The 26,880-nt window shown below is 34.8% G+C and overlaps 1 protein-coding gene across 7 annotated transcripts in view; it reads right to left on the reverse strand.

Annotated features, from left to right (window-relative positions):
- Positions 1-26,880, reverse strand: part of PMCA (plasma membrane calcium-transporting ATPase 3) — a 762,833-nt gene that overhangs the window by 529,541 nt on the left and 206,412 nt on the right. For all 7 annotated transcript variants that reach the window (XM_075362205.1, XM_075362203.1, XM_075362206.1 and 4 more), the window contains exon 3: positions 25,193-25,252. The gene's annotated coding sequence lies outside the window, so the exon portion shown is untranslated. The remainder of the gene's footprint in view (positions 1-25,192; positions 25,253-26,880) is intronic.

Consider the following 26,880-nt stretch of genomic DNA (forward strand, 5'->3'; position numbering starts at 1 on the left):
AATAATTATGTTGTAGGAGTGGAAAGTTTAAAGTTTAAACAGTAAACTTATAAATATTTTTTCCGTAATAAAAAATAAAGATAAGATTAGATTATAATAGCTACTGAAGAAAAAGAACGACATAAATTATGTTTTAATAACATTAAATATACTAAGCCTTTGCGACAGAATAAAATACAATGACCCAGATCGCAACGAAAATAGCTGAAAGCAAATTTACTTTTCTTATCTTTCCCAGATAGTAACTGAATTTAAACGGTTTTTATTTTTATAAGGCGATCTTGTTTATTAAATTAATTAGGTAATATATATGTGAAACATTATAGACACGGATTAGGTATTAGAAGGATAGAAATATATAATCCGCAAGCGTAAAGCGTGAGCTACAAAATCCTTTAGCGTAAAAATGTTTTAAAAACTTGAATCTTGTTGTTCAAAACATCTTCACAGATGTTTTAAAAATATCTGTGAAGAACCGTAATTTAAAAAATAAAATAGAGTTTACCTTACATCTTAAAATATAGCGAGCCGTATTAAAGTTTAAACATTTTTATAACGACTTCATTAAAAATTGTGAAAACGATGAAAATTATATAGCTTAGATAAATATCATATTCACTCATGTAAGAACAGAACAATCGGTGTCAAAATTAAGAATATTAAAAATAAAGTGACTGTTTTAGACGAACCTTAAATATATCGAATTTGATTTCTGCAAATAAATAACAAATTGTTATATATAAAAAATTAACTCCTAGCGAAATTAGATTAAAAATAAACAGAAACGACTTGTAAAATCTAGCTCCGAATCTAGTATTTTCTTTAATAGGCCTACAGTATGCGATGACTGCTAATCTCCCGATAAACATTTTACCTTCGTACCGCTGGATATGGAAAAAACGAAGTCGTTCTGTTATATTGTGATATCAAGCGATGAAAAGTATTATCGCCTCGGGTTACACTTAGAAAAAAGACTGAAACGAAGGAAACGGTTTTACCTCCCTGAGTCGGTAAGCATTTAGAAAAAGAGTTGGACGGATGTCCGTGGAAAGGGTGATAACCGGTATGTTTGAGATAGTATAAAATCTGTCTGAAAAACGGTATCCGGAGATAGCTGCGAAAATCAATCTTAACGGTTACAAACAGTTTGTAACATTCGTAACATCGGGGTCGTTCGACAAAAACGACGTTATGTCGGCTGCAGAAAATTTGACCGGTATGGGATATTATCCCTGGAGGTGTATCATCGTGGGATTACAACCCCACTAGTGCGCGAGTAGACCGACATAAAATGAAAAAGAACAACTTTTGTAAAAACCGAACAGTGGAAAATAAACATGAAAGAATTCCTTCGAGTGAATTCATGAAACGTTACAATAGATCTTAGTTTGAGAACGGATTATAATCGCGTGGAATGAAATTCCAGAAAAGTTAGGAATATTTAAAAAAATTATTGCTCTTCCTTTGTGTTAATCGTAGTAAAACAACGATAAAAATATAACATCGATGTATTTTAAGATCGGTATTTTGTAAGGAAGAAGAAAATGTAACGACAGTATGATTCATGTATATATATATTTACTTGTACATACAGTGACATATTTAAACCGTATATGATTTAATAGACTATCTGAGCGCGAAAATACATAACTGAATCTTTATTTTTATTTTACGTTAAATAAAACAATATTGAAACTAACACTAGATATAGTTGTGCAATATCTCAATTACTATTATAAATTTATCGATTACAATTTTGTTCTCCAAAATATTTAATTCTTCCGGTTTTCAAGACTTAAAAACAGGGAGGTGCGCATCGCAAGTTTGAATACAGTGTGTACGTGTATATATACAAACAGACGTTAAAAATCATGATTAATAAATTTATTTTTTAATCGGTTACTTTATAAATATATGAGTTCATTAATTTATATTATAGGATTTAAATTGAACAAAACTGAATTGTTTTAATATTATTTTTTGTGCTTCATATTTTCTAAAGTCGTTTTTGTATTTTTTCTTTTTATGATTTTTTTTACACTTTTTAGTTTTAAAAGTAATAACGAGAAACCCGTGTCTTCATAAAAATAAGAAAATGAATACAAATTAACTACTTAGAGTTCGCTATAAAATGAGAGCTTAGGCTCTACAATGCGGGAATGCGAACTGCTGTTTTATCCTAAGTTTTAAATTAATCTTTAAAAATTGTTATGCAAAAATATTTTGAATATTAGAATGATAAGACGCGACTCATTACATTATAAGAATCTGATACAGACTGAAGATAGAGATAAAATAAAAGTATTTTCAAATCTTCTATTTAGACTGCGTAATTTTACGTTTCAAAAAACTTTCGCTTTTGTTATGTCGGAACCCGAGAGAGTAACCCTCTGAAAATACAAAGAATAAAAAAACGAGTTTCGGTAAAGAATAATGCTAGAATGTACTAAAAAATCATACAGATCGAATCGTCGGCCTTTACCTCTTTTTAAAATTCCAAAAAAGTAGAAAATTACCGTTACCGAATTAAGAACAAAAAATGTTATAGAAAAAATAACCGTCGCATTTTTTTCTAAATTAAATTTCATTGTAAAACACATAATTAATCCTTAAAATAATTTCAGCGTACATTATTGTAATTTTCAATGATAAGCAGGAAAAAAAATTGCTAAATGAGTATTATTTCTTGAGAAAATTTATTATTTTTTTTTTAAAGAATACATTTTAATATTATTTATCGAATAAATTTTTTTTTTAGTAATTAGATCATAACTTTAGAGAGCTGTATCGTACACAAAATAATTAATCTATTTTGTATAATTTTTAATAAAATAAGTAAACCAAGTATTTAATTATTAATTATATGTAATAATCATTTTAAAATTATTCTAAGAATATTTTTTCGGTTACACGATTATGAATTCTGTATCGGCACAAAATCTAAACCGATACGATCGGAATCGGAGCCTAACTTTTGCCTCAGACCTACATAGGTACTCGAATGGTATTTAAGTAACAATTTAATGGGATCATTTAATCGATTTAAATCGAATTCCGTAATTTATACAATCGATGGTATTCAGTTAGGAGGATAGATTAACTCAAAACTTTTCTTTTTGTTATGTAGAAAGAAGAAATTAAAAAAGATTAAAACGACTTGATTCATATCGCATTTGATAGAACGTTAAAATACGTAAAGATAAATGAATGAAATTATTAATCAGGGCGGAAAAATTTTTAACGGACTTTTTATAATATTTTAGCGTCTCAATTTTATTTATTTATTTCAAAAAGACCGATGCAAATCTAAATAAAAAATTAAAAACACAATTTTTTATTAGCCTTTAACCCGATTTGACTTTATGATTATTTGAAATGCGAAAAACATTTCAAAATGAGATCTACTAACCGCTTAAAAAGTAATGTTACACTCTCTTAAAGTAATGTTATTTTCTTTGTTCTTGCCCGGTTTGAGAGTTTTTTTACCGATGATTTTCTAGATATAAGCCGTTGTTTAAGTAGTAGCTTTTTTAATTGAGATCGGTTATTTTAAGGAATAAAAAACCGGTACGGTCGTTTTTGTAAGCCAAATAAGAAAGTTTGTTTAGTAATAATTGTTGTAAGGGTTATTTATTACGATGAACGTAGAGTGATAATAGAAAAACATATTTTTCTAAATAAAACGTACATTAAACCTCTGAAGAGAGGATAAGATACTGCAGCAATATTTAACATACACTACATAAATTACATCGCGGACCGCTATTCTTTAGACGGTTATCCTATGCATCGGGCTACGTTTTTGCGATAGTCGCTGTACAAAAAAATGTAGCGATACTAAATGTTTATTTAAATTCATGTTTAAAAATAACAATTCATCCGAGACGAAAAATTTGTTTTTCATTATTATACACATTTCCTAGTCGATTTATTGAAACAAATAAAGCGGTTTTTTAAACGATTAAAAATAATCATTTTTGACTCAAATAGGTATTAAGTGGAAAACCGTTTGGAAACTTTTCCAAAACGCTCAAGTTTTGGCAAGGATAATGAGAAAAAATTAATTATGAGGAGATCGGTAGCGAATATTTTTTGCGAGCTTCACACGGGTGTACATTCCAGGACTGTTAAAAAGTTTATTTTCCTATTTTTGTTGTTGAATATGTCGGTAATGAAATTAAACTGCATATAAATTAATGACCGGGAAATAAAATAAGAATATTTTCGATTTTACAATGCTATCATGAAGCGAGTTATCTTACTTCTAATTCATACAACGCGACTCGTAAAGCATCAGGAATTGTGAATTGCACCGATACGGTTTATATATATATATATATATATATAAAAGGATAGACCACTTTTTTTTGTTACTAAAAAGCTAATTATTAAACTTCAAACCGATCGGACAACTTATATCACGTCAAGTACACGACCGCACGTTACGGATTTATATTTATAGTTCTTTGCTAAAATTTTGAAAGACCGAACAAAATCATTAATAAGAAATAAATAAATAAAAAAAAGATAACATATACTAAGTTTTCGTTTGTAAACAGGATATAATTGGTATTTTTAGTATGAGGTTTTGGTAAAGCGTCAAAATTATATACTCAGAGATTCATCATCGACATTTTGTTGGAAAATTTTAGTCAGTAATTCAAATTATTTTTCTGATTTCTCCAACATAAAAATACTAAAACACGATGTAAAATATTACCGATTGAATATTTATTATTCAAACTAATTTACAATCGTGCAAACGTATCTAAGTATCGATTAAGAAGTTCCGAATCTTGAAAATTCAAAAGTTTGGATTAACACATGTTAATACTTGTACCATTTTTTTATATACGCTTTTATTTAACTTGCTCTGTGCACCTGTGCTCTGTGTCAGAAATTTGTCAGCAATATTTAAACCCGCTTTCAGATGAGATAGAAGGCTTCAATTTTGTACATATGCTTGTTGTCGATGACGATACGTTGTGAAAACAAAAACTTTCATAAAACATTTATTTTTATAGAAAATTTGTTGATTACAAGTAACGGAAATTCAAACAACGAAAGACTGCATATGAAAGACTTCGATGCAGAGCTCCAGACGCTGTGCTTTCTGCTACGCAAGAAAATGAATAGCTTATAATGTGAAGACGAGTTATATGTGGACAGTTGTCGACTAGTCAGTGAAAAATCAGTCGAAATCAGTGAGTCACTGCTATTAAGATTTATGCAGAATGCGTTCGAGTAGGTTATTCATTTTGCCAAATCATTGTATTTCAGAAGAAACCGTACGATTGCATACAATGTATAAAGTTACGTAATCATTTATACAATATGTTTAAAAGTGATAAATTGCACGTTTCCCTGAGATTGTGTCCGAGATGTTTCATAATAATAAACTGCCTATTTGAGACAGTAAGTTCTTTTAGTCTAATTGAGACTAAAAAGTATAAAATAAAATAAAAAATTACAAACCCTTTTATTTAACTAATAAAAAAATTAATTATTACAAATAACAAAAGCGCGAGGCGCCATTCATTGTATTATACAGCAAATTATCGACGAAATGATTTAAAAAAATAATGTAATACAATGAAGGGCTCCCCACGCTTCTGTTACTCCTAATGTAAAATGTAAAGGAATTTTGTTAATAAATTCATTCAATATGCATTATTATAATTAGATGTAGCTGATAAATGTAATAAATAAATGTTCACAAAAAAAGTATATTCACTATCGTGAATAGAAAACACATTTGTAGATTATCAATATCAATATAAAATATTACTTGAATTTAATCAAAGAGTTTATTATAACCGATTATATTCTTAATTTAATATGAAAGTGAAATTATCTTTTTTCTTTTAGTGCATTTTTAAATATATTTTTGTATTGAATCATTTTTCCAACCGATTTCTACTTTAATTCAATAATTTCCACATAATGAAATCCCAGTACTTTTTTGTACTGTTTTTACTGTTTCCCAGTACTTATTTTTTCATTAGTTAAATAAAAGAGTACGTAAATTTTTTTTATTATCTGATCTAGAGTCAATAGCCTATATATATATACGTATGAATTTCTTTATTTACTATCATATGAAAGCTTTAATTAGTATTAGAAAAATTAAAATAGTGTAAAAAAAGAAAATTAAATCCACACTTTGGAAAATACACAAACCTATATAATTGTTCGGAAATGTAAAGTATAAAATGTAACGATATTTATATATATATATATACGAATATTTGTAACTATAAAGCAGCTTGTCCTGACTGACTGATTTATCGAAGCCAGAAAAAACTACTGAAGATAAATTGATGAAAATTTGTATGTAATTATGAAATTTTAAATTTGTAAAATTTTAGGTAAGGACACATTAAGATTTTTTGGAATTTTGAGTTTAAAGAGTTAAAATGGAGTAACAATGAAATTTATTATTTTTTTAGTTTCTCGAGAACAAATGAAGATAACAACTTGATTTTTCGCGGGAGTAGTCTTCATGTGAATAAATAAAAACTAATTTCTAGATTTCTTTTGAAATTCCGAATTTAAAGGGTTAAAATGGATTTTAATTTCATTTAAACCTCGCTACGTTTTGAATTTCTGCGTAGCAAATGAAGATATCAACTTGATTTTTGGTGAGTGTTATTGTCAAGTAAATATCTAACAATCGATTTCTAGATTTTTCGAAATTCGACCTTGAAAGGAGTGAATAAAGGTAAAAGAAATTTGAACAACGGTTCAAATTTTCTCTGTTTCCGACTATATTAAACGAGTTCATCACAAGATCGAGCTTTGCAAATACCCTTCAGAGAAATATCTAAAAACCATTTTCGAATTTTTTTTTAGTTTTGATTTTTTAAGAGGTGCGACGATGTATCGCGCGGCGGCTCACCGACACAGCATTGTTATTGTATGTGCGACACGACTGGCTGCACCTGACTCCGGTTACTTGACTAAAAAAATGAAATAAAACTAATTAAAAAATTATAAAATGAAGTACGGACACCTCCTTGTGGTATTTATCGGATAACGCTAAGAACCCGGCAAAATACATTTTTACCCGTACGAAGCACGGGTAACCAGTTATAACTAATAGTTTTAAGACGGAAGCCGACTGTTTTGAAACCCACATTCTTAGATCCCTCAAATTTTAGTGACCTGTACTAACCAAACTAGTGCTCTGAAGAAATTATAATACACTGATATTTTTTATAAATTGAACAGGCTTTAAGTTTTATTTATCATTATTATTCTCACAAGAAATAGTTTGTTGAACAAACCGGGATCCAAGGGGCAGAGCCCCTCTGGCTAGAAGAAAAGGCAAATAAATATTCCCTGACCGCGACGAGAACTAAATAACATATAGCGTCAGCGAAGCTGCGACTGGGATGCTAGTATATACATACTAATAACAGCTATCATATAAGGAGGTGACTTTCAAAATGCAGTTTGTCCAAATGTTTTCTTCGTTTACACTGGTTTTATTTCCTAATAACCTTAGTTATGTTGTTGGTGATTTTGGACGATCAAAACGCCTTAGAACCTATAGAAATATTAAGGAAAAATCTTGTGTGACATTGAAACTGCAGTTTTTCCAACCTTCATTGACATACATAATGATTTATGTCCACTTTGACGAACAAAATGCAGTATGTTCATCAGCTGATTTTTTTGGCAGCTGTTGGTTTGAGCATCGGTTAATGGAGGTTATGTAGTTACCAATTAGTGTTTGTAGCACGAGTTAAGGGAAGGAAGTAAATATAGCTAAAAATTGGTGATAATTATTAATAAAAATGATTGAAGATATTTGCAGTTTTGCTGTGGGAAATGTAGACAGGGGAACAAGAAAAAGAAAAAAAGAATTTAAGTTCAAGAGAACATCAACACATTATTAGGTAAGCACTGAAATTATTTTTTTTTTTTAATTTTCTTCTTCCTCTTAAAAATATCTTATTTAAATAAACTGGCCGTACAAATTTGTCATATTTCTATTGCAGGTAGATAATCATTTAGAGAGAGGCCTACAGTATTATAACAAAAAAGTATATTTTAATTAATATTTAGTTTGATGTAGTAATTTAAATTTACTTTCACCTAGGCCTACTTTCTTCTTAACTTCAAAATTCATTTGTTAAGTCAATTTCTTTGTTATGTCTACCAACCTTTCACAACAGTACAATAAAAATTGTTTTAATTTTTTATAGTGATCAATTGTGTAGATAATTTTGCAGATACAGTGATCATTTTGTAAATGTAGAATTTGAAAAGCCATGCACACATGTTAATGACAAAACTTTTCAGTTTGATGATATTGACAATGAAGATGTTAAAGACATGAAGTTAAAATTGTACTCAGAAAAAAATTAAATCGAACAAGATATTAAAATTTCACACATGCTAAGACAAAGATTGACAAAAAATAAAACGGGAAATATCATGACTTAAATGTAGAATACAGAGTAAGTTATTGTCATTTTTAAACAACTTTTTCATAACAAGTGCTAATGTTTTTATATTAATATTATTTTCTTTTGTTTGTATCACATCATCATTGATGGTCAATTTTTGATTTTTCGATTTGCATGGCATTTCTTCCGCCACCACCCAATCCGGTCGCCCTAAAGCATAAGAACGAATGTCTGTGCCAAAAACGACTACTGAGCCTCGAATAAGTTTAGCGACCAGGTCCTAGCTAGTTCCTACAGCTAACCTAATTGCATGAGAGAACTAAGCATGGTGCAACACACAATTTGCTTCATGTTCAACCGCTCACTTGTCACATATTTTAAAATGGATAGGCGCACCCCGTCAACTAGTAATATATATATATATATGACATTTAATAAATAAAATTTATCACGTCAAGACAGCAATTCGCTGTCACGCCTAGGTCGCTGAATGCCAGCAAGTACCTGTCCACCAACATTACAGCGCTTGGAGCTTTAATCGGCTGATGACCAGCCATAACTCTCGGGTAGCTTCCCACAGCAGTGAGGTAGGAGTCTTTACCTTAAATACACTACTGATGCCGGTAGAACAAAGCAACGGCATCAAGGAATACACACACGGTCCAACAATGCGACTCACACCACAATTACTCGCCGCTTATGAATGGCCAATTTTCCGTTTGACCTCTACGTTCCAGGGTGGCCTGAATCCTGCCCCCCCCCTCCCCAAAGCTGGGCAGACGAACATCATATGTTCGTTCGACTGCACCTCCCCGCAGACACACAGCTCATCAACTGCCAGGCGGAACCGAAACAAATATTGGTTCAAGTTCGCGTGGTTGGAGAGCACCTGGGCACCCGTTACCCTTAAAAACGAAAGAGAGGCATACCATCTCCCCAGGTCCTGTATAAATCTGTACAAGAACCTTCCCTTAGTCGTGGTGTGCCATTTTTGCTGCCATGCATCCATCACGAGGCTGTAAAGCCTCCTCTTAGGCGGGAGATGGGTAACTGAACGAAATTTAGAACCGGTGCATTGTGATCGGAGTGGAACCGCCGTTCCACTCCGGTACAGGTCTGGCTCGAAACCGCATCCCAAATAACTCGGCCTCCCTGCCTCTTCGCAACTTCCACATGGCCGCCCGAACTTTCACCACTAAATCGATTGGGAGAGCCTTTCCCAATACGGTGGTAGCATCATAGAAGGTTGTTTTTAAAACACCAGTGCATGCTAATAATGCTCTGCGCTGGGCACTCCTTGAATTCTGAATAAGTGCTCTATTTCTGTCCAACCTATGCGCCCAAACGGACGCAGCTTAAGAGGCAATACATTCGAAGACACCTCGGTATACCATGTACAAATGACGGCCCGATAGCCCGTAATCCTACCGAGCAATTCTCCTAAGCTTGTGCATCACAGAGACGGCGTCCGCCGCTACTAGCCTAATGTGGTTGCTAAACAGCAACTTCTCATCACCTAGGAATATATGAACTCTATCACGGCTGATCACATAGCCTTTATACTTAATGTGTGGGTTACGAATGTTCGATAATTTTTCTCCATCCTTGAGAAGCATAAACTTCTTCTTGGGCACAGAAATCTTTAAATTTTACATGTCCATCCAGCCTTTCGCAGTTGACAAAGCCGCCTGCGCTCGGTATTCTAGCTGCAGTTGTGAATTACCACGAACAAATAGGAGGCAACCATCGGCTAAAGCCTGGGCCTTGACCCCTTCTGGGAATGTCAGCCTCAGAAATCCGTCAAATACCAGGATTCACAGCAGGGGACCAAGAACGGAACCCTGCGAGCTTCCCCTGGTGACGGACTTTCCCACAGCCAGGTGCGCATCTCTAAACAGAGCCGTACGGGTAGACAAATAGTCACGCACTATGGCCTGCAGGGCTACGCGAACATTGCCACGTTCCAACTTATAGAGGACAGAACTCCAACACAATGAAGGAAATGCTGCCTCTATGTCAATAAAAATTGCCAAAACATATTTACAGTCGGCGCCTTCCATTTAAGATGCGATCCTCGGTGCCAACTCCTTTCATGAAACCATACTGGCCTCAATTTAGAAATGAGTTCATATCGATGCTTTCCCAGAGCCGTTCCACAACCAGCCTTTCAAGCAAATTGCCGATTACCGGCAAGAGGCTGATGGGTCGATAACTGCTGACCTCACTCGGATCCTTTCCTGATTTTAAGAGCACTTTCACCAAAGCCACTTTCCAAAAATTCGGAAAGGTACCCCAGCTTAGGCACCCCGAGAACAACCTACCAAGCGGTTCTCTTATGACGTGCAGCAGATGATAGAAAATATTCGGGTCAAGTTGGTCAATCCCCAGTGCCTTTCTCAGTGCCATTCGAGAAACCACTCGGTCTATATCTACGGGTTCTGCGGCAGTCTGTGCTGATCCAGGCCCCTTAGGTTATAGCGACCGGAATCTGAAGCTTGAACCGTCACCGTAAGCGATCTCATAGGTTATAAGCCTATGATCACTCACACCGGCCTCGGGCCAGACAGTCCAACTACTTGTACACATAAGTGAAAGTCGGCGATTGTTCCGCCTCGTTAAGCAAGTAGACGTTCCTCCTTCAACGAACTGTACGAGACCAGCACCTTTGGAGTCACTGAGTGTTGAACCTCAGGCGGAAGACTTGGTGTTAGCGTTCAGAGCAACCAGCACTCTGATGCCCGGTAGACCGTCCAGAATACACCCCAACTTCGCCAACAAGTCATCGATGCTCCATCCAAGCTGGAAGTGTCCCGACACCAGTACAACATCGAGCGTACCCCCTCGTGACTCGCAAGTCGGTGATTGCTCATAAAAAAACTGAGGGATTGATGGTGATAATGACTTTTATTTTAGATTAGGTATAACTGTGCTTTCAATATTATTACGCGGCTACTGTTTTCATATTACCGTTGCATCAGCATACGGAATACCACTGTTTTTCTTTTTTTCAGAATATAAAAGGCCGATCAGGAGAATGTTTTAATGGATTAGAGTTTGAGGCACTGTTTGTGTTTTCTTTGTTTTTTCAGTTATGGAAGGCTGACCAGAGCAGATCAGTAACTGTCTGCCAAAAGTATTTTTTTCAAGCTACGTGTGTTTTCTCAAAGAAGAGTTCTGTCTGTGGAAATAAACATTAAAAAAGGTACTGGAATTACAGAAAATCATGGTGGTGATGATAAATCTGTGAAATCAGTAAGTAACAATCAATCATGAAATTTATCCAAGTTTGCGTGGAAGAGAAAGCCATTACGGTATAAATAAGTCCAAACGAATATAGCTATCAAGTTATGTGGACATTTCCAAGTCTGGAAAATGTATGTTAATCGACCTGATTCTTTTAAAGTAAATTGTAAATTTTTCTACCGTATTTTTAATTTGAAATTTAATGTAGGTTTTGGCTCACCTGCAACATACGTTTACATCTATTGAGTAAGAAGGAAAGATGAATATGTTGGCTAAAGATCCTGCAGTTAAAAATGAACTAATTGTTGATTTAGAAGCTCATAAATTGCGATCCAACGAATTTTATAGTCGTTTAAAAAAGTGAAAAATAATGGTGTTGCTGAAATAGGATATTGTTTCTACCTACAGCAAATACAGGGTCATTCACGGGAACCGGATGTTTTTAAAATAATCATAAAAAATGAAATATTTACTTTAAAAAAGTGTTATTGGTACTGAAACACTTGTTAAATCAAAGCATTTATTACTTACTCATGAACGAAAAATTATGTCCGGCAAGTGATGTCCATTTTGGGCAATACATTGTTGTAGCCTTTCACGGTAACTGGCCTCAATTCTTTGCAGCATGTCTACATCAATCTCGGTGACGTGATGACGAATTGCGATCTTTAGGTCCTCCAATGTACGCGGTTTATTGCCGTACACACGCGATTTCAGAAACCCCCACACAAAAAAATCAGAACTACTCAAGTCGGGGGACCGAGGGGGCCAAGGAATGTCGCCGAATCTGGAAACGATCCGTCCCGGAAATAAGTTACGGAGAACAGCCATCGTTGCCCTCGCTGTGTGCGCTGTAGCTCCATCCTGCTGGAATAACACATTTCGAAAATCGATTCCCCGGTTTCGTAACTCAGGCATGAAAAACGTATTCAACATCGCAATGTAACGATCAGTTGTTACAGTTACGGCAGCGTCATTTTCTTAAAAAAAAATATGATCCAATAACACCGACCTTTTCTATTGCACACCAGACAGTCACCTTTGGGCTATGAAGTGGTCTCTCGTGAAGCTGATGTGGGTTTCTTTCTGCCCAATACCGGCAATTCTGTTTGTTGACGTAGCCATTCAGATTAAAATGGGCTTCGTCACTCATTAACAATAACAAATTTCCATTTTCTTCAAAAACGGTAAGCATTTGTCGACAAAATTGTAATCGCTGCGTGAAATCTTGCTCGTTTAACTGCTGCACGACGGCTATCTTGTAAGGATGGAAATGCAGGTCTGTATGCAGAATTCGTCTTACCGTACTTGTGCTCATTTGAAACGCTGCTGAATGCCTCTGAATAGAGCGGCGTAGGCTTCTGACAACGGCTTCCCTTACTCGTTCGATGTTCTCCGGAGTGCTAGCAGTTCGTCGGGGACCCGGTGGTTTTTTCTTTAATATTGAACCATTTGTTCGAAGGTTGTTTACTCATCGTAATATTGTGTTACGAGAAGGGACACTTGCATTACGATGGATATTAAACTGACGGCAAAAATCTCGCTGAAGAGCAGTTACGGATTTGTCATTTCACACAAAACTGTCATACGCGTACAGACGTTGGTCTAGCGTCCACGGCTCCATCTCAATGACTAAAATGTAAATGCTATGAACAAAGGAAACGTCAGACACCAGCCACGTGCCCCTCCCACCACGAATTCCCGAGTACAACCCACTTCAAAAACATCCGGTTCCCGTGAATGACCCTGTACATGCTTTGCCAAAGTTTCCAATTGAAGAGGATTATTACTCTAGACAACTCGTTTTACTGTTTATGCATCTGTAATTTAGAAGGAAAAACACCACAATTTTATACTTGGCTGGCAAAAGACGCGAACTTAGGTCCAAATGAAGTATCTTCAGCCTTGGGGAATGTTCTTTCCGATCAACATTTAACTGCTATCACAACCACACATCTGTTTTCTGATGTTTGTGGTGGACAAAACAAAAATAGTCACACTATCCGAGCTCTAAAGGCACGGTTAGCCAATTATGCACCTGCAAATGTTCAGACAATTATATACTGTGAGAGGCCACTCCTTCATCCCTGCCGACAGGGTTTTTTGAAAGCGGAAAAAAATTTAAAACGATCGATGTAATCTTAAATAAAGAAACATACTGAGATGTATATTCTAAGGTTGGTAGGTAGGAATTGATCGGTAAGTAGCTGATATTATGGGAATGTGTATCGGCCTTAAAAAATCGGAAGGAATTCAGGAATATAAAATAATTTTTATTATAAAATTCCCAACCAAAAGTGAATTCTGTATAAAAGTAAAAGGTGTGCCTTATTATACTTCAGACGATAGAACAAAATATTTTGTTAGTCTTTTTAAAAAAAACGGTATACTTTAAGCCGCTTATTTTGTATAAATATTGCAGTAGAGCGTGCTTTGCCTAAAGCCAAACTAAGTTATTTAAAAAAGCTGGTTGAAACGTAAGGACGGAAAGAGTGGGAGAAAATAGGTCTGGGGTATTTGAAAAGTGTTGTTAATGGCGAGGTTACTGAAGATAAGGAAGAAGAAGTAACTTGTAATTGTGAAGATGACGTTAAATTGTAATTTTAAAAAAAATATTATTTTAATTTTTTGATGATATCCAAGTTATTATAATAAAAATTGACAATTATTTTCACTGAGAAAATGTATTTTCTATTGCCCACGCACTCTGCTGTTCCTTATTTTCCTTTCAAAAAGCAATTTGTCCTAGCTTGACATTCAAAGTGTAGTTTGTCCATTTTTGTGTTGATTTTTTAAGTAACCGCAAGAATTTTAAGACTAATACTTACCCGAGACGAAAGAGTGATTTTTGCCTAATTTTATGTATATAATCATTTTTTACGTTACTGTCCATTTATTAGCCACAGATTATTGCTGCTTGCGGAAAAGAAGAAATATGGACAATCTGCGTTTTGAAAGTCACCTCTTCATATAATAGTAAATAAATTCATATGTATATATAGGCTGTTGACTAGTTCACAGAAAGAGGTATATATGTAGGTAAAACAGTTATTTCATAAAAAGCTTTCGCAACAAAGCTATGTTTAGAAAAATTATGTTTATACTTACTTTTATTTATTATGTTTAGAAAAATAATAAACCGAATTTATCTAGCAAGGCTAAACAATTAATTAACTAATTAAAAAAAGAATAGATAATTCAGTTAAAAATGTTATAACTATATTAAAATATATAAATAAATCAATATTATATAAATAAATATTAGGCAAAAGGTCTTTAAACGATATTAAAAAATAAATTTCATAAAAAAATTTTATTTGGTAACGATAAATTATTGAAATGTACATTTAAATTGAAATAAAATAATGTTTAACAATCAAGTTATCAAATTAAATATATTGTATATTAGAACCATTAAGTATAAACTAGTTGTATTCATTAAATTGTATTTTTTATAGACTTGTAACTAGCACGTTATACTACTGATTATTTTATTCATTACTTGATCGATTGCGTCAAAACGATTTTTTTTCTTTTCGTTCTCACCACTATGGATCATGTTTGCATAGTTTTGACTTCTTTTTCTTTTCCCAAAAAGTCTTCATTCTTTTGCTCTGTTGTCGCCTCCTTCGACCTTCGATATTTATTCAGGTTTATACGCTTCTTTTTCTTTCTCTCTGAAAACTTAGATTCTTCAATCACTTTTCTAAATTTATCTCTGTCTTTACACAGATCCTTAAAAATGTTTAACGTTTTTAGATATGTTTTTATTTCTTTAAACCGGTCGGTCTTGTGGCTCTGTTTATGCAGATGTTAAAAAATCGTTTTTTCAACCTTTGGTTGTTCATTCTGCATAAATTTCCGTAAAATTGTAATCTTTTTTTCCGGATTAAGTCTCCAATTTTTTCTGTGTATTTGTAAATTTCTTTTTCGCTTTTCAATTTGTAAATTCCATCTTTATATTTTGGCTCATAAATTTTTCTTAAAATTCTTTTTTCTGCTTTTGTTATTACTTTTTCTGTAAAAAAACTGCAGACATTCTGCTCCATACAGTGCTTCTGCTAGGAATACTGTTTTATAGTGCCTCAATTTGGAGGCACTTAAATAAACTTAATAAAACGATTTTATTAAGTATATTTAACAAAGTACATAATTTTAATAATAACAAATTTGGCATAAATAACTGAAGATTGTGCTGTAGACATCATATAAAAAAGACGTTTTATATATATGCACATACTCGTACATAGACTTTTTTATATTAGTCTTTTATTACACACTGATACGTTCATATATATATATATAAGTTTTTAAAGCGATTGAGAACGAGCTAACCGGTCATGCTGCTATTTTGAAGTAATATACGCAATAGAGGCGCGTTTGATGAACAGAATGAAGGGATGTTTCTTGTAGTGTAGAATATCGACTGCATTTCAGAGGGCTCGGAATATCGATGTGAAACGGTATAATTTCAGAAAAATACGTCTCTGCTTAATTTTCTTATCGTGCTCAGCAATGTGAGGCTTGAATTCTTGAAAACGAGTAGTCGTTTTCAGGACACATTTTAGTCTCGAGTCGGATTGCCAACGACTGTTACTTACGGCAGGTAATAAATATTCACGCGTAATTGATATTTTGTTTTAGTCAATCGGAATTTAGTAACGAAATGCATTGTAAAGCGTTTCGTACAAAACTGAAGAAAATTATCACGTTGTCTTTTTAGGGCCTGTAACGGGTATCGCGTGATGACAGTCGAACCGACTTCAAGGAAATATGGAGGTTAAATTATAACTTTATTGTTATAACCTCGATAAAAATAATAGCTATATCTAACTTAAAATATAACAGTATGTTAGCCTTCTTCTTGAAAAAAAATAGGGTTTTGTTTTACTTACTCTCTCAGAATCTACGAACCAGAAAACCGTACGACAGAAATGTTTAATACCGGTAAAAGTGCCTAACGGGACGCCACCCGCCTCTCAGTGAAGGTTTTTGTAAGTGTGAGTTCACGCCGGGTAAGGTTTAATAAAATAATTTAAGAGTTTTAAAAGTTTGTTTAAATTCTAAATCGAATACTTGTTTTCAGGCAAAACATTTTGTCGTTAGAAAAAGGTTTCGACAAATAAATTTAAGAAAAGTACGAACGACTTCTTCGTTAGAAACATCCGTGTTCTTTTACAAATTTGAAAGGAAGCTCAGTCTTTCTCGGCTGCAAATAGGTTTTTGCGTTTTAGTCGATGCGAATAGACTTTAGCAAAATATTTCAGGCGGTTCGAATTCAGCAAACAACTTTTCTCTGAAACATTTTTTAAAATTTGGACCGCGAGTTATCTTCCGTGTAATAGACAAAAACCGGTAGTCGTAAGAAAGGAGGGATTAAATAGAAAATTATTAAACCCGATTTGTGGCAGATTTAACCGTACTATTGTAGCATGTTTATGAGTGTGTGATATACAGGTGTGGGGCTATGTAAGTACAAATAGTCTACTTGTCTACACCGAATAAAGGCTTTAATTTCTATAACGGCTTAAATGTTGCGTAATGTGTGTATGTGTGTGTATTAGTAACAAAGTAACAAAACTTAATAATTGTACGGTAATTTAAAATTATTTTTAGTGTTTATTGTGAATTAAATACAAGTGTTGACGTCCAAGACACTTATCTAAAAATCTATTTTATCCTAGCAGTTTTGTTACATTTCAATTTTATTTTGTTCAATCTATATTTATCACTAATATTATTATTTTTGGTGAACAAGAAGAAGTATACTGTTATTTTACTGTATATTTTTCAGACCGTAAGTTGAATTAAAGAAAAACATCTTTTTGAGCACCGAATATTCTGAATGAAGCTCTTTGTAAAAATTGTTGGAAAAAATTAATAAAATGAATAGAACACCTGGATTTAGAAACTGCTACTTTCTGGCCCTACCTCGAACCGTCTCTTTCCTGCAATCAAATAGAGTTCTTACTCTTCGCGGGTCTCCGATGTAGGAATCGATCGGTTGACGAATTAAGAATTAATAATAGAAAGAAAATAATTCTATCCGGCCTACAGGACATAAATTTAAAATTAATCATTAATATTAAACGCCAAATTGACTAAGGAAAGGAATCTTTTGATGTACCGTAAACTTATTTTTCGAATTTGGGAACATCATCGAAATTCCGGAAACGACGATGGAAACTAATTAACGTATGGCGATCTATTATTATTAATTCAATTCATTAGTCGTCGTTTAATATCGACGGATTGCAATTAATTAATGCCAGGCCGTAGATATTAATCGATTAATAAATTCACATTTAATTATAAAGACGGAAAAGTCGAGAAATTGAAGAAATCATAAATACATTACTGAAAATGTTTCCGAGTCGTATTTCCAGTTGCTCTTTCAATTAGATAAAAATAAAACAAATTAAAAAATATTTCATAATGCATCGTAAATTTAATCGCTTAATTTTTATTTACAAATACTATTTGTGTTATAAAGTACGAATAAATAGAACTTTTATTTAATATAATTCTTTATCAAGAGGTTAATTCTTTATCGTGACATTTCCTCGTAATGTCATATAATATTGAGTAATACCGAAAAGTTATAATTGGACGAATAAGATAAAAATTTTAGTAGATTTAAACACGAATATAATGATAATATGCATTTAAAGAGAAAATTAATACAAAAATTAAATACTTTTTTGAGAGTAGCGAGCTACGTTTATCGCACAAAAAAGGTTCTCTTTCGAAATCGGTAGGGGTATCGAGATACCTGTAAAAAAAATTTGGTACCACGAAATAGCGGCCTAGTTCCGACTTTTTGAAGTGTATTTGTATAATATATTTATCGAATCATCTGAAAGGATAAAAACTTAATATAATACTCTTCTTTCTTTTATTATTAAAAAAGATTTGAATTCCAGAAAACTTTTAATTATGAAAAGTAAATTTTCTGCGAGAATTAGAGGGTATCGGGATTTTTCTGAATTAAACAATCAAAGAGTGTTTGCGTAAAGAAAAACCCCGTTAAGATAGACTGAGATTCGAATTAACGAAGCGGATAACAAAAGATGTTGAACGTAGTAAATATGTCGAGATAAAAGATCAGCCCAGAAGAGAACGGTACTGAGAAACGTGTCGAGTGACCGATGAGGATAAATTTTCAAATGACTTAATGGTTTTAAAAGAAATTATTTTCTTGGGTTTCTGGGATTTTGGAATGAAACGTATTTGTTTCTGAAAATCGAGAGACGGGTTATGCCACAGAATGAAAACAGCTGCTCAAACCGTTAACAAAATGAAGCAGATTATAGTATATTATTAAGTAGTAGCTGGAAAACTACTTATTTTAAGGTTTAAATAAATTTATTTTAAGATGTAAATTCTGAGAGAATTTGACAGAAACCAAACTTACAGTACTCGTCTATAAACTTTAATCGTTTCACCTATTTAATCGTATCGATTTTCTGTTTTATGGCAAAAAGCTGTGATGTACACAAACACACACACACACACACACACACACACACACACACACACACACACACACACACACACACACACACACACATATATATATATATATATCGGGTGGCTGAAAAGTAATTTACACTCCCCCTCTAACTTTTTTTTATAATTGCGGCTTACTGCATTCTTCCTTGTACCGAGAAGCTACTTCAACCAACGTATAATTCATTCTTTTTATTGTAGGGCGACGGGCGGACTAAAAAATTTTAAACGAGACCAAAGGTCATTTGATATATCATTTTACAGAGTCGATGAGGCGAAAAAAATGTTACAATTAAAACTAAATTCTGATTACCCGATCCAAAATGGTGCCCGACAACGTGTTTGTTTCAGATAGCTAGAAGTACGGTTATACGCTCCCATTTAATTTTTTTGTTATTTGAGGTATTCCGATGCTCTCTTTGGAAATCTTCTCCGATAACAGAGGCTAACTTAATAAACCCCGATTTAGAGCAAGCTCTTAAAGCGATTCGATTCCTCGTATCGATAAGTAATGCACGTCTTAGAAAAATTCACCGTATTTATTTAAGCCTGAGAAAGCTATAATAAATAAATGTTTATTAGAGCGATATTTTACAAAAAAAAAATTAATTGCCAATCTATGCCGTTAGGTAAACGGGTAACCCAGAAATTCTGTCAAATTAACGAACCTGAAGTTTTTATAATTTTTCCAAAATTATGGAAAAAGATCCCGATCAGTTGAATGGTTTAACAAATGCAATACAATTCATGCGATTCAATACGGTTATCAGGCGAAGAAAAGAATTCATGATGAGATAACGCGTCTAATTAACACTGCATCAAGCGATTTTAATCGGTTATCTAAAAACCTTTGCAATATTTCTAAATTTAGGAAAACATTTTGATATTGTGCCGCTTATGAGATTCCTACAGAAGATGGGAAATCTGGGCATTCATGGTACAGCTCTTACAATTGTTCCAGTTATTTGAAAAACAGATCTGAATTTCTTACTGTTAACTGTAAAACTTGTAAACAAAACTTATCCTAGTACGGTTTACCTCGAAAACAGTTTTATCCCCGATATTATTTCTAATATATATAAATGATCTGTTTAAATTAAATTTGATCGGTCGGGATATAATCTCGTTAGTCGACAAAAAATCTATTTTCAAGGATGATCTCCCACGGGATGATGTTAGAAAGGTAGATCAAAAAAGAACTCAGAATTTGAAAAATGCGCTCACTCAGAATATAATACGTGTCAGAGACTTAACTTTTTAATTCTAAAATTTTATAAACCCAAAGATTCAAAAAATTATCAATATCTATGCTTCTATATGTAGCACATGTTCAATCAATACTCCAGTACGAGATAAGAACCTCGGATACAGCTGTAAATGTACATTGTAATAAAGTTTTTGTGATCCAAAAGCATTTAATAAGATCAGCTTCGGACAAAGGTATTACTTCGGTTAAGCATCTGTGAGGCAATTGTATATTAAAATTTTACTTTTACGTATATATTTATAAAATTAAAAGTTTTATCGGTCTTCATGAATGCCGTCTAATATTACTTTTAAAATATTTCGAACAAATTTAAACATCTGCACAAGATATTTCATGTACATATGTATATTATTTATAAATTCTGTTCCGAATCAAATTATCTGGCTTAATAAAAAAACTCATTACGGACAACCGGATCATGTCTTACAATCTTTTAGAGTCGCTTTCCGAAACGCTTTAATAGTTATGCATATGTATGTTTTACTTTTTAAGCGCACAACTAATACTAATCGATATCTAACTTCACAACGTCGTTAGCTGAAAATCTTATCCGAAGTAAAAAATGAAATTCAAAATAAATTCTGTCGGATTTCAAGATTAGTATTTTAATCGTGTACCGTTTTACATTCTTGTTTATATAGATCAAAAACAGGTAAATTTTTTACGTATAACCTTTAATTTCTTATACTAAATTTAACGAGAAAAATTTTAATATTTGCGAATTCTTACGTCTTCCCGACAAAAAAAAAGGTAGTTACAGCATTTTTGTTATTTTGCGAGTAATTAGTTCTGGAAATTATTTCCTGTTTTTTATTCGTGCATTTAGGATTGATTATCTTTAGCTTTAAATTTCGTAAATTTAGTTCGGCTGCCCGGAAATCACGCTTCATTTCTTGGTTCGTGGTGTTCGAGTCCTCTACCTTGTTGACGAATAATATTCCGGCTTCTTAGCCGCCTTGCTGGCCTCGCGCTTGGTCTTAAGCGCGTCAGCGTAGGGCCAGACCTGCGCTGGGGCTGCTTCCACCTCCTTGGGCTTGGAGGCCAAAGCTTCGAAACACTCACAAACCTCCGTAAAAGCCTCCCTGATCTTGGGTAGACGGGGAAGAATTATCTTCCTCGTCCCCACACTAACGCCGCCGGGAAGCGCTAAGAAGTCTAACAAGTCCTCCTAGACTACTTTAGCCAGCAGGGCAGAACTGCCAGGTCTGTTCTTAGCCTTCTTGAAAGCCTCTACTGCCGGGGTGAGTTTCACCTGGGTGGGTGCACCCGTATCCATCTCGCTTACCTGTTCTCTGAGGAGCTCGTCGATGGAACGGGCTCAGGCTTCCTCTTCCGCCTGGACTTCCTAACCTCTTGGAACTCGGACATGGCCGAAGATTCCCGAATACCTAGCACTCTAACGCCTAGCAGAACTAACAGACTCTCGCTGTCTTCCTCCTAAATGAAAACTCTGAGCAAGCCCACTAATGTGACGACTGCCCGCAGCGAGCACAGGCAGCTGGGGACATTCTGTATTCCCATGTCACTTTTGTACCTATTGGCCGTTACTGGATCGATTGGGTTCAATACGTGAACGAACGGCACGAAACCACAGTTTACGGCCCCCGCTCTGAAAAGAGCGCAACCAGGACTAGGGAAAATCCCTTGCTTGTTATAGGGTCTTACGAACGGGAGTGGTTGCCACCTTTCAGCCGCGATGAGGCGGGTACACGTCGTATAAATGCAACCCTTTTACCTCCCCAGAAGTAAGAAATGACGAGCCTAAAATAGACAAGTGCTAACTGTGCCAACAGTCTGATAATCAGCGAAGCCATGATACTGCTGGAAGGTACACACACGACCAGCAGCCAAAAAATTACTGACAATAAACCAACACACAGGAACTCTGGACGCACTTAAGGAGACCAGAGTTACCGGTTAAATCAACCGCCATAAAAAACCGAATACCCCTCTTTTTAATTTTTAAACTTCTTTCTTGAAAACGACCTGAAAATAAACGTATAAAATTAGTAAACCGAAATTAACGTTAACCGAAACGATAATATAAGCCTTTGGAATTGTAGATTTTAACTATCAAAACTTTTAAAATGGATACTGAAAAAAAAAAAATTATAAATTTATATCGAAGGCCAGTTGTTTTACAAAATATGGGTCAGCCACTATAATTTATCGTCACCTATTGACAACATGTAATGTTTAAAGTCGGTAAATGTAATATTTTTTTGTGGGGGAATGTTTTTTTGACATTCGGTGGTGAACGTTACACGAATTATTAATTTTTAGAGGTAAATCAAATCAAATCAAATTACAGGCTTCACCGGCTCTGAGATCCGAGCGCATTTTCTTCTTTATAATAAATGGAACGATCGTATTCACAAGAACTATACAGGGACAGACATGTCGATGACATAAAAAAATCGTCTTAGAAATGATGATACGCATAAATTTAGAATTGAAACTGACTGCGCCCTATTTCCAAATGTCTCAAGAGTAGCTAATAAGCATAAGTATAACAGGCTGATCCTTCCTGTGATTCAGCTGTTTTAAAAAACAACTACCGGGGAAATAGTATTGCTCAGGAGCTCTACTCGCGGAGCACCGTAGGTGGAAGTCCCGGGCTGTCCGTGCTGGTTGCGGTTGTTCTCGGTTTGACTGCTTGCAATGGGCGGGAGTCATGACCGTAATCTGTATTTGTCGACGATGAGCGAAGTGAGGACGGGGAGCGCTTATCCAAAATCCTGGTGCGGGAAACTGAATCGAGGGTGAGCTGATGTGAGCTTTTTCTGCCGAAGCCTTTCGCCGTTTAACGAGAGTCAGTCACTTCCGACCTTGGCAGGAAATGTTCCTTTGATGAGGGTATAGCCGTTTCCTGCTACGTGCGAGTTCTGGGATGTCGGTATAGCGGATCAAGCAGTCGGTATAGCGGATCAAGCAGTCGGTATAGAGGAACTGACTCCTGGGTCCAGGTTAAATCTGTGGGAGGCAGCCGACTGGGAGACCAAGACAGGATCAGTGATCCGGAGCATGTTCAACCGCCTCTCAGCTAGCACCTTGTGACAGTAGATTGGCCTTACTCTATTAATGGAAACATTTATTTCAACTATTTCTATGGCAAAGGTTCCGCATAAAAACCCTCGTTCTGGAGAACATTTTCTTCACAAGCGAAACGAAAGAAGAGTTTATCAATATTGTAAAGACGGATCGAAATAAGTTTAGACCGAAGAGCAGTGCATCGATTCCAAAATATTTGGTGATCAAGAGAAAAGAACGGGATTTTTCAAAGATTAGTCTTTCGTGATCCTCGAGGCATCACGGAAGCTGGAGTAGGGCCTGCAAAGTTGATAAAAAAATAATACTGGTACTGGACTCTTTGTAGAAACTGTTAACGATTTATGATCATGGCTACATAAAGCTACTTAAAGCCAAGAAGGTTGGAGTCGTGAACATTGAAGTTGCACCGCATGTATGCTAAATACCTCAAAAGGAACAGTCGTGTGCAGAAACTTGTTGAACTGCACAGAAGAGGAAATTGTCGAATAACTTTATGAACAAGGAACTTCAGCATGTCGACATGCTGAAGTTGTTCAAATGAACACACAAGACAATGCAGAAGTTGAATCCTCCGCGTCGCATGTCCTGACTCAATAAACCGAAGTGTCCAGAGAAACTAAAGGCTGATTTCCTCAGACTGGACGTACGTCCGTTCATCCCGAGTGCATAGCGGTGCTTTGGATGTCAAAGATTCGGATATACAGCGAAGTGATGTATGTGGCAACAGATCTATGATTGCAGTAATCCACTGCATCCCCATGACCAGTGCTGAGATCCATCTGTCTGTGTCAACTGTCATGGGCATTACTCTGCGAGATCTTGGAACTGACCAATTCATATGAAAGAAGTAGCAATGTAGGAGGTAAACACTATACAAAACTTCAGTTACTTCGAAGCTAGAAAGATTGTGCTTAGCAGATCGCCAAAGTTTACGTTTTATGCTCAGGTTGCGGCGACTTCTGCAGCTTCCTTTAAACCAAAAGACGTAATCTCTGTACTGGCACCAGCCCTAGCTAATATGGTTGAGCGCATCGTCAATCAGAAATTGATAAAAAACCTCCAACAGAGAGTGCGAGCATTTTAGCCGCCACAAACAAACATTTAAGCGGGGTGTGCATCCAGTCTAAACTTGGATGCAATACTCCCCGCTCAATCTAGGCTCTTCCATCTGACACCTGCTCAAAACTTCCTCTTCACCACCGTCGGTATATCGAAGATGGATGACCAAATAGAAGAAGATTCCATTTCCGACTCCTCAGATACCCGTCATCAGAGGTGGAAGCCGTCAGAAGGATGGAAAAAAATAGTAAAAAGGTTGGCCTAACGAATATCTAGGTGATAAATATTATGAAAAATGTTTTTTTAAATTTTTGACGAATTCATTTATTAAAGGATGTGCTTTTAATAATTGTGGACCCTTTCCACCCGTTTTGATACTATTGATGACATCCCTTTTAGAAATGAATCGTATATTTTTAAATGACAACTCCTTGTCATCTCGTGTTTGGGGTTTTAATATTCTATGACAAGTCTGTTTTCAACGTGATTTGACTGACAAGACTAGTCTTCTGACTTGGCCGCTGTCTTTGAGCAGGGTGAGAATGTTTTAGCTTGGGACAGAGTCTAATTACCATGATAATCGATGCCCGGAATCCCGTCCAAAAAACACAATAAAGGTAATCATCCAAAATTAATAAACAACTTTTACCTTGTCTTTAGCACACAGATCGCTGTGTGGAAACCTTTGCAGGCCACTTCCCTTGAAGTTCTGACTGAAACAAACAATAACAATATAAAAAAAGAATATAGTTTAGAGTACGTAATAAAACAAATATTTTCTTTATTAACCGTAACAATTCTTTAATTTATAACTATAATCCTATTTCTACAAAAAATAGGGATAGCGGATCAACAAAAAAAGATGTAGAAAAACGACGCGAGAAAGAAGACAATAAATGAAAACAAACAAATAAATGATACTTCTAAACTCGTAACTTAGAATAAAGTTTAGAGATGCTCACCCACGGAATCAGTTGGTTTACTGAGAACACCCGCACAGAATATTAAGTAAAATTTTGTTATAAGAAGCAGAGTGATCGGATAAAAACGCTAATATCGAAATGAAATTTAATAACACCTTTTCACAAGCTTTTGTTAGTATGTTGATTATATCGCATCTACAATAATCGCATAAAAACCTAAACGAGATACAGTTTAATTTAATTTACCGATACTTTTATTTGTGTATGTATTACCGGAGAATTTCTATACGACTGTCCTAGGACTGCCTAACCGACATAAAAAATTGCCAAATAGTAATCCGGCACAATTTGAGGCGCTATTTATTTCACATTCGTCTAATTGTCCCTAAAAAAAAAAATGAGTAGTTCTAAATTTTGTTTTGGCAGTTTGTGGATCGTATATCGTGTTGCGTAGAATTAAACATGCTGTTCTAGCAAATATAATCTAGATGAACGAATAGTATTGCTCAGGACGTTATCGCCTTCTGGGCAGTTATGGAATCATGAAGTCATTGGACAACAAGGAAATAGCAAGAAGTCGACGGTAGAGCTTGTAGTAGAACCGTTTCAAGTTTGCTGCATACATTACAGATTAATAAATCTTAGTTATCTCGATATCAAACTCGCTCTAATTTCTTCTGTAATCTGCGATCTCATGAGATGTACGTATCGTATCTGCCGGCTTCCAGTCGCCACCCGTTTTGCAAGTAGTAGCTGTAACGTTCAGGAATGACGTTAACTACTGCGGAGAGGGACATAATGTAAAGATCACGAAATAGATGAGATAACTTATTTTCTTTATCGCCGCTTAAAAGACAAAACTCCGGCTAGTAATTTTCTTGTAAAAGTAAACTAAAAGAAAATCTTAAGTGAAAGCGATTTTAACTCCCCTCATTTAGGCACGAAATATTATTTACCGATATCATTTCATCCGTGACATGAAAAACGATTTTCCTTAAAAGTAGTTGTTTATTTACTCGTCTAACCGTAACGAACGAAGCGGTTATTAAAAAAAAAAAAATGTTTGTTTAAAAATTTAAGGGCTGAATTACAGCCGACTCTCTGAAGATATCACTCGACACACAGGTTGAAATCGAATTCAATCTAGATGTTTTCCGATCACAGTCGGTCGGCCGATTACATGCAGGAAGGAACAGATCTAGGAGAGTCAAGACTTTTCGAAGATAGAAAGAAAAAAAGTTTCGGGAGAGGAATAAAAGTCCCACCGAAAACAAGTAGATGAATGATATCACCGAAGACGCGATAGCGATGCGCATGAAGGTAGAAAGAGAACGGCAAATATTAGATAGATTTGCAGGACGGTCGCAGAGGAGGCCGAAGCCCTCAAAAGGCAGTTAAGTCACGATAAGTAACC

The sequence above is a fragment of the Lycorma delicatula genome, chromosome 4, assembly GCF_047948215.1.
Source record: "Lycorma delicatula isolate Av1 chromosome 4, ASM4794821v1, whole genome shotgun sequence".
NCBI classification, from domain to species: Eukaryota; Metazoa; Arthropoda; class Insecta; order Hemiptera; family Fulgoridae; genus Lycorma; species Lycorma delicatula.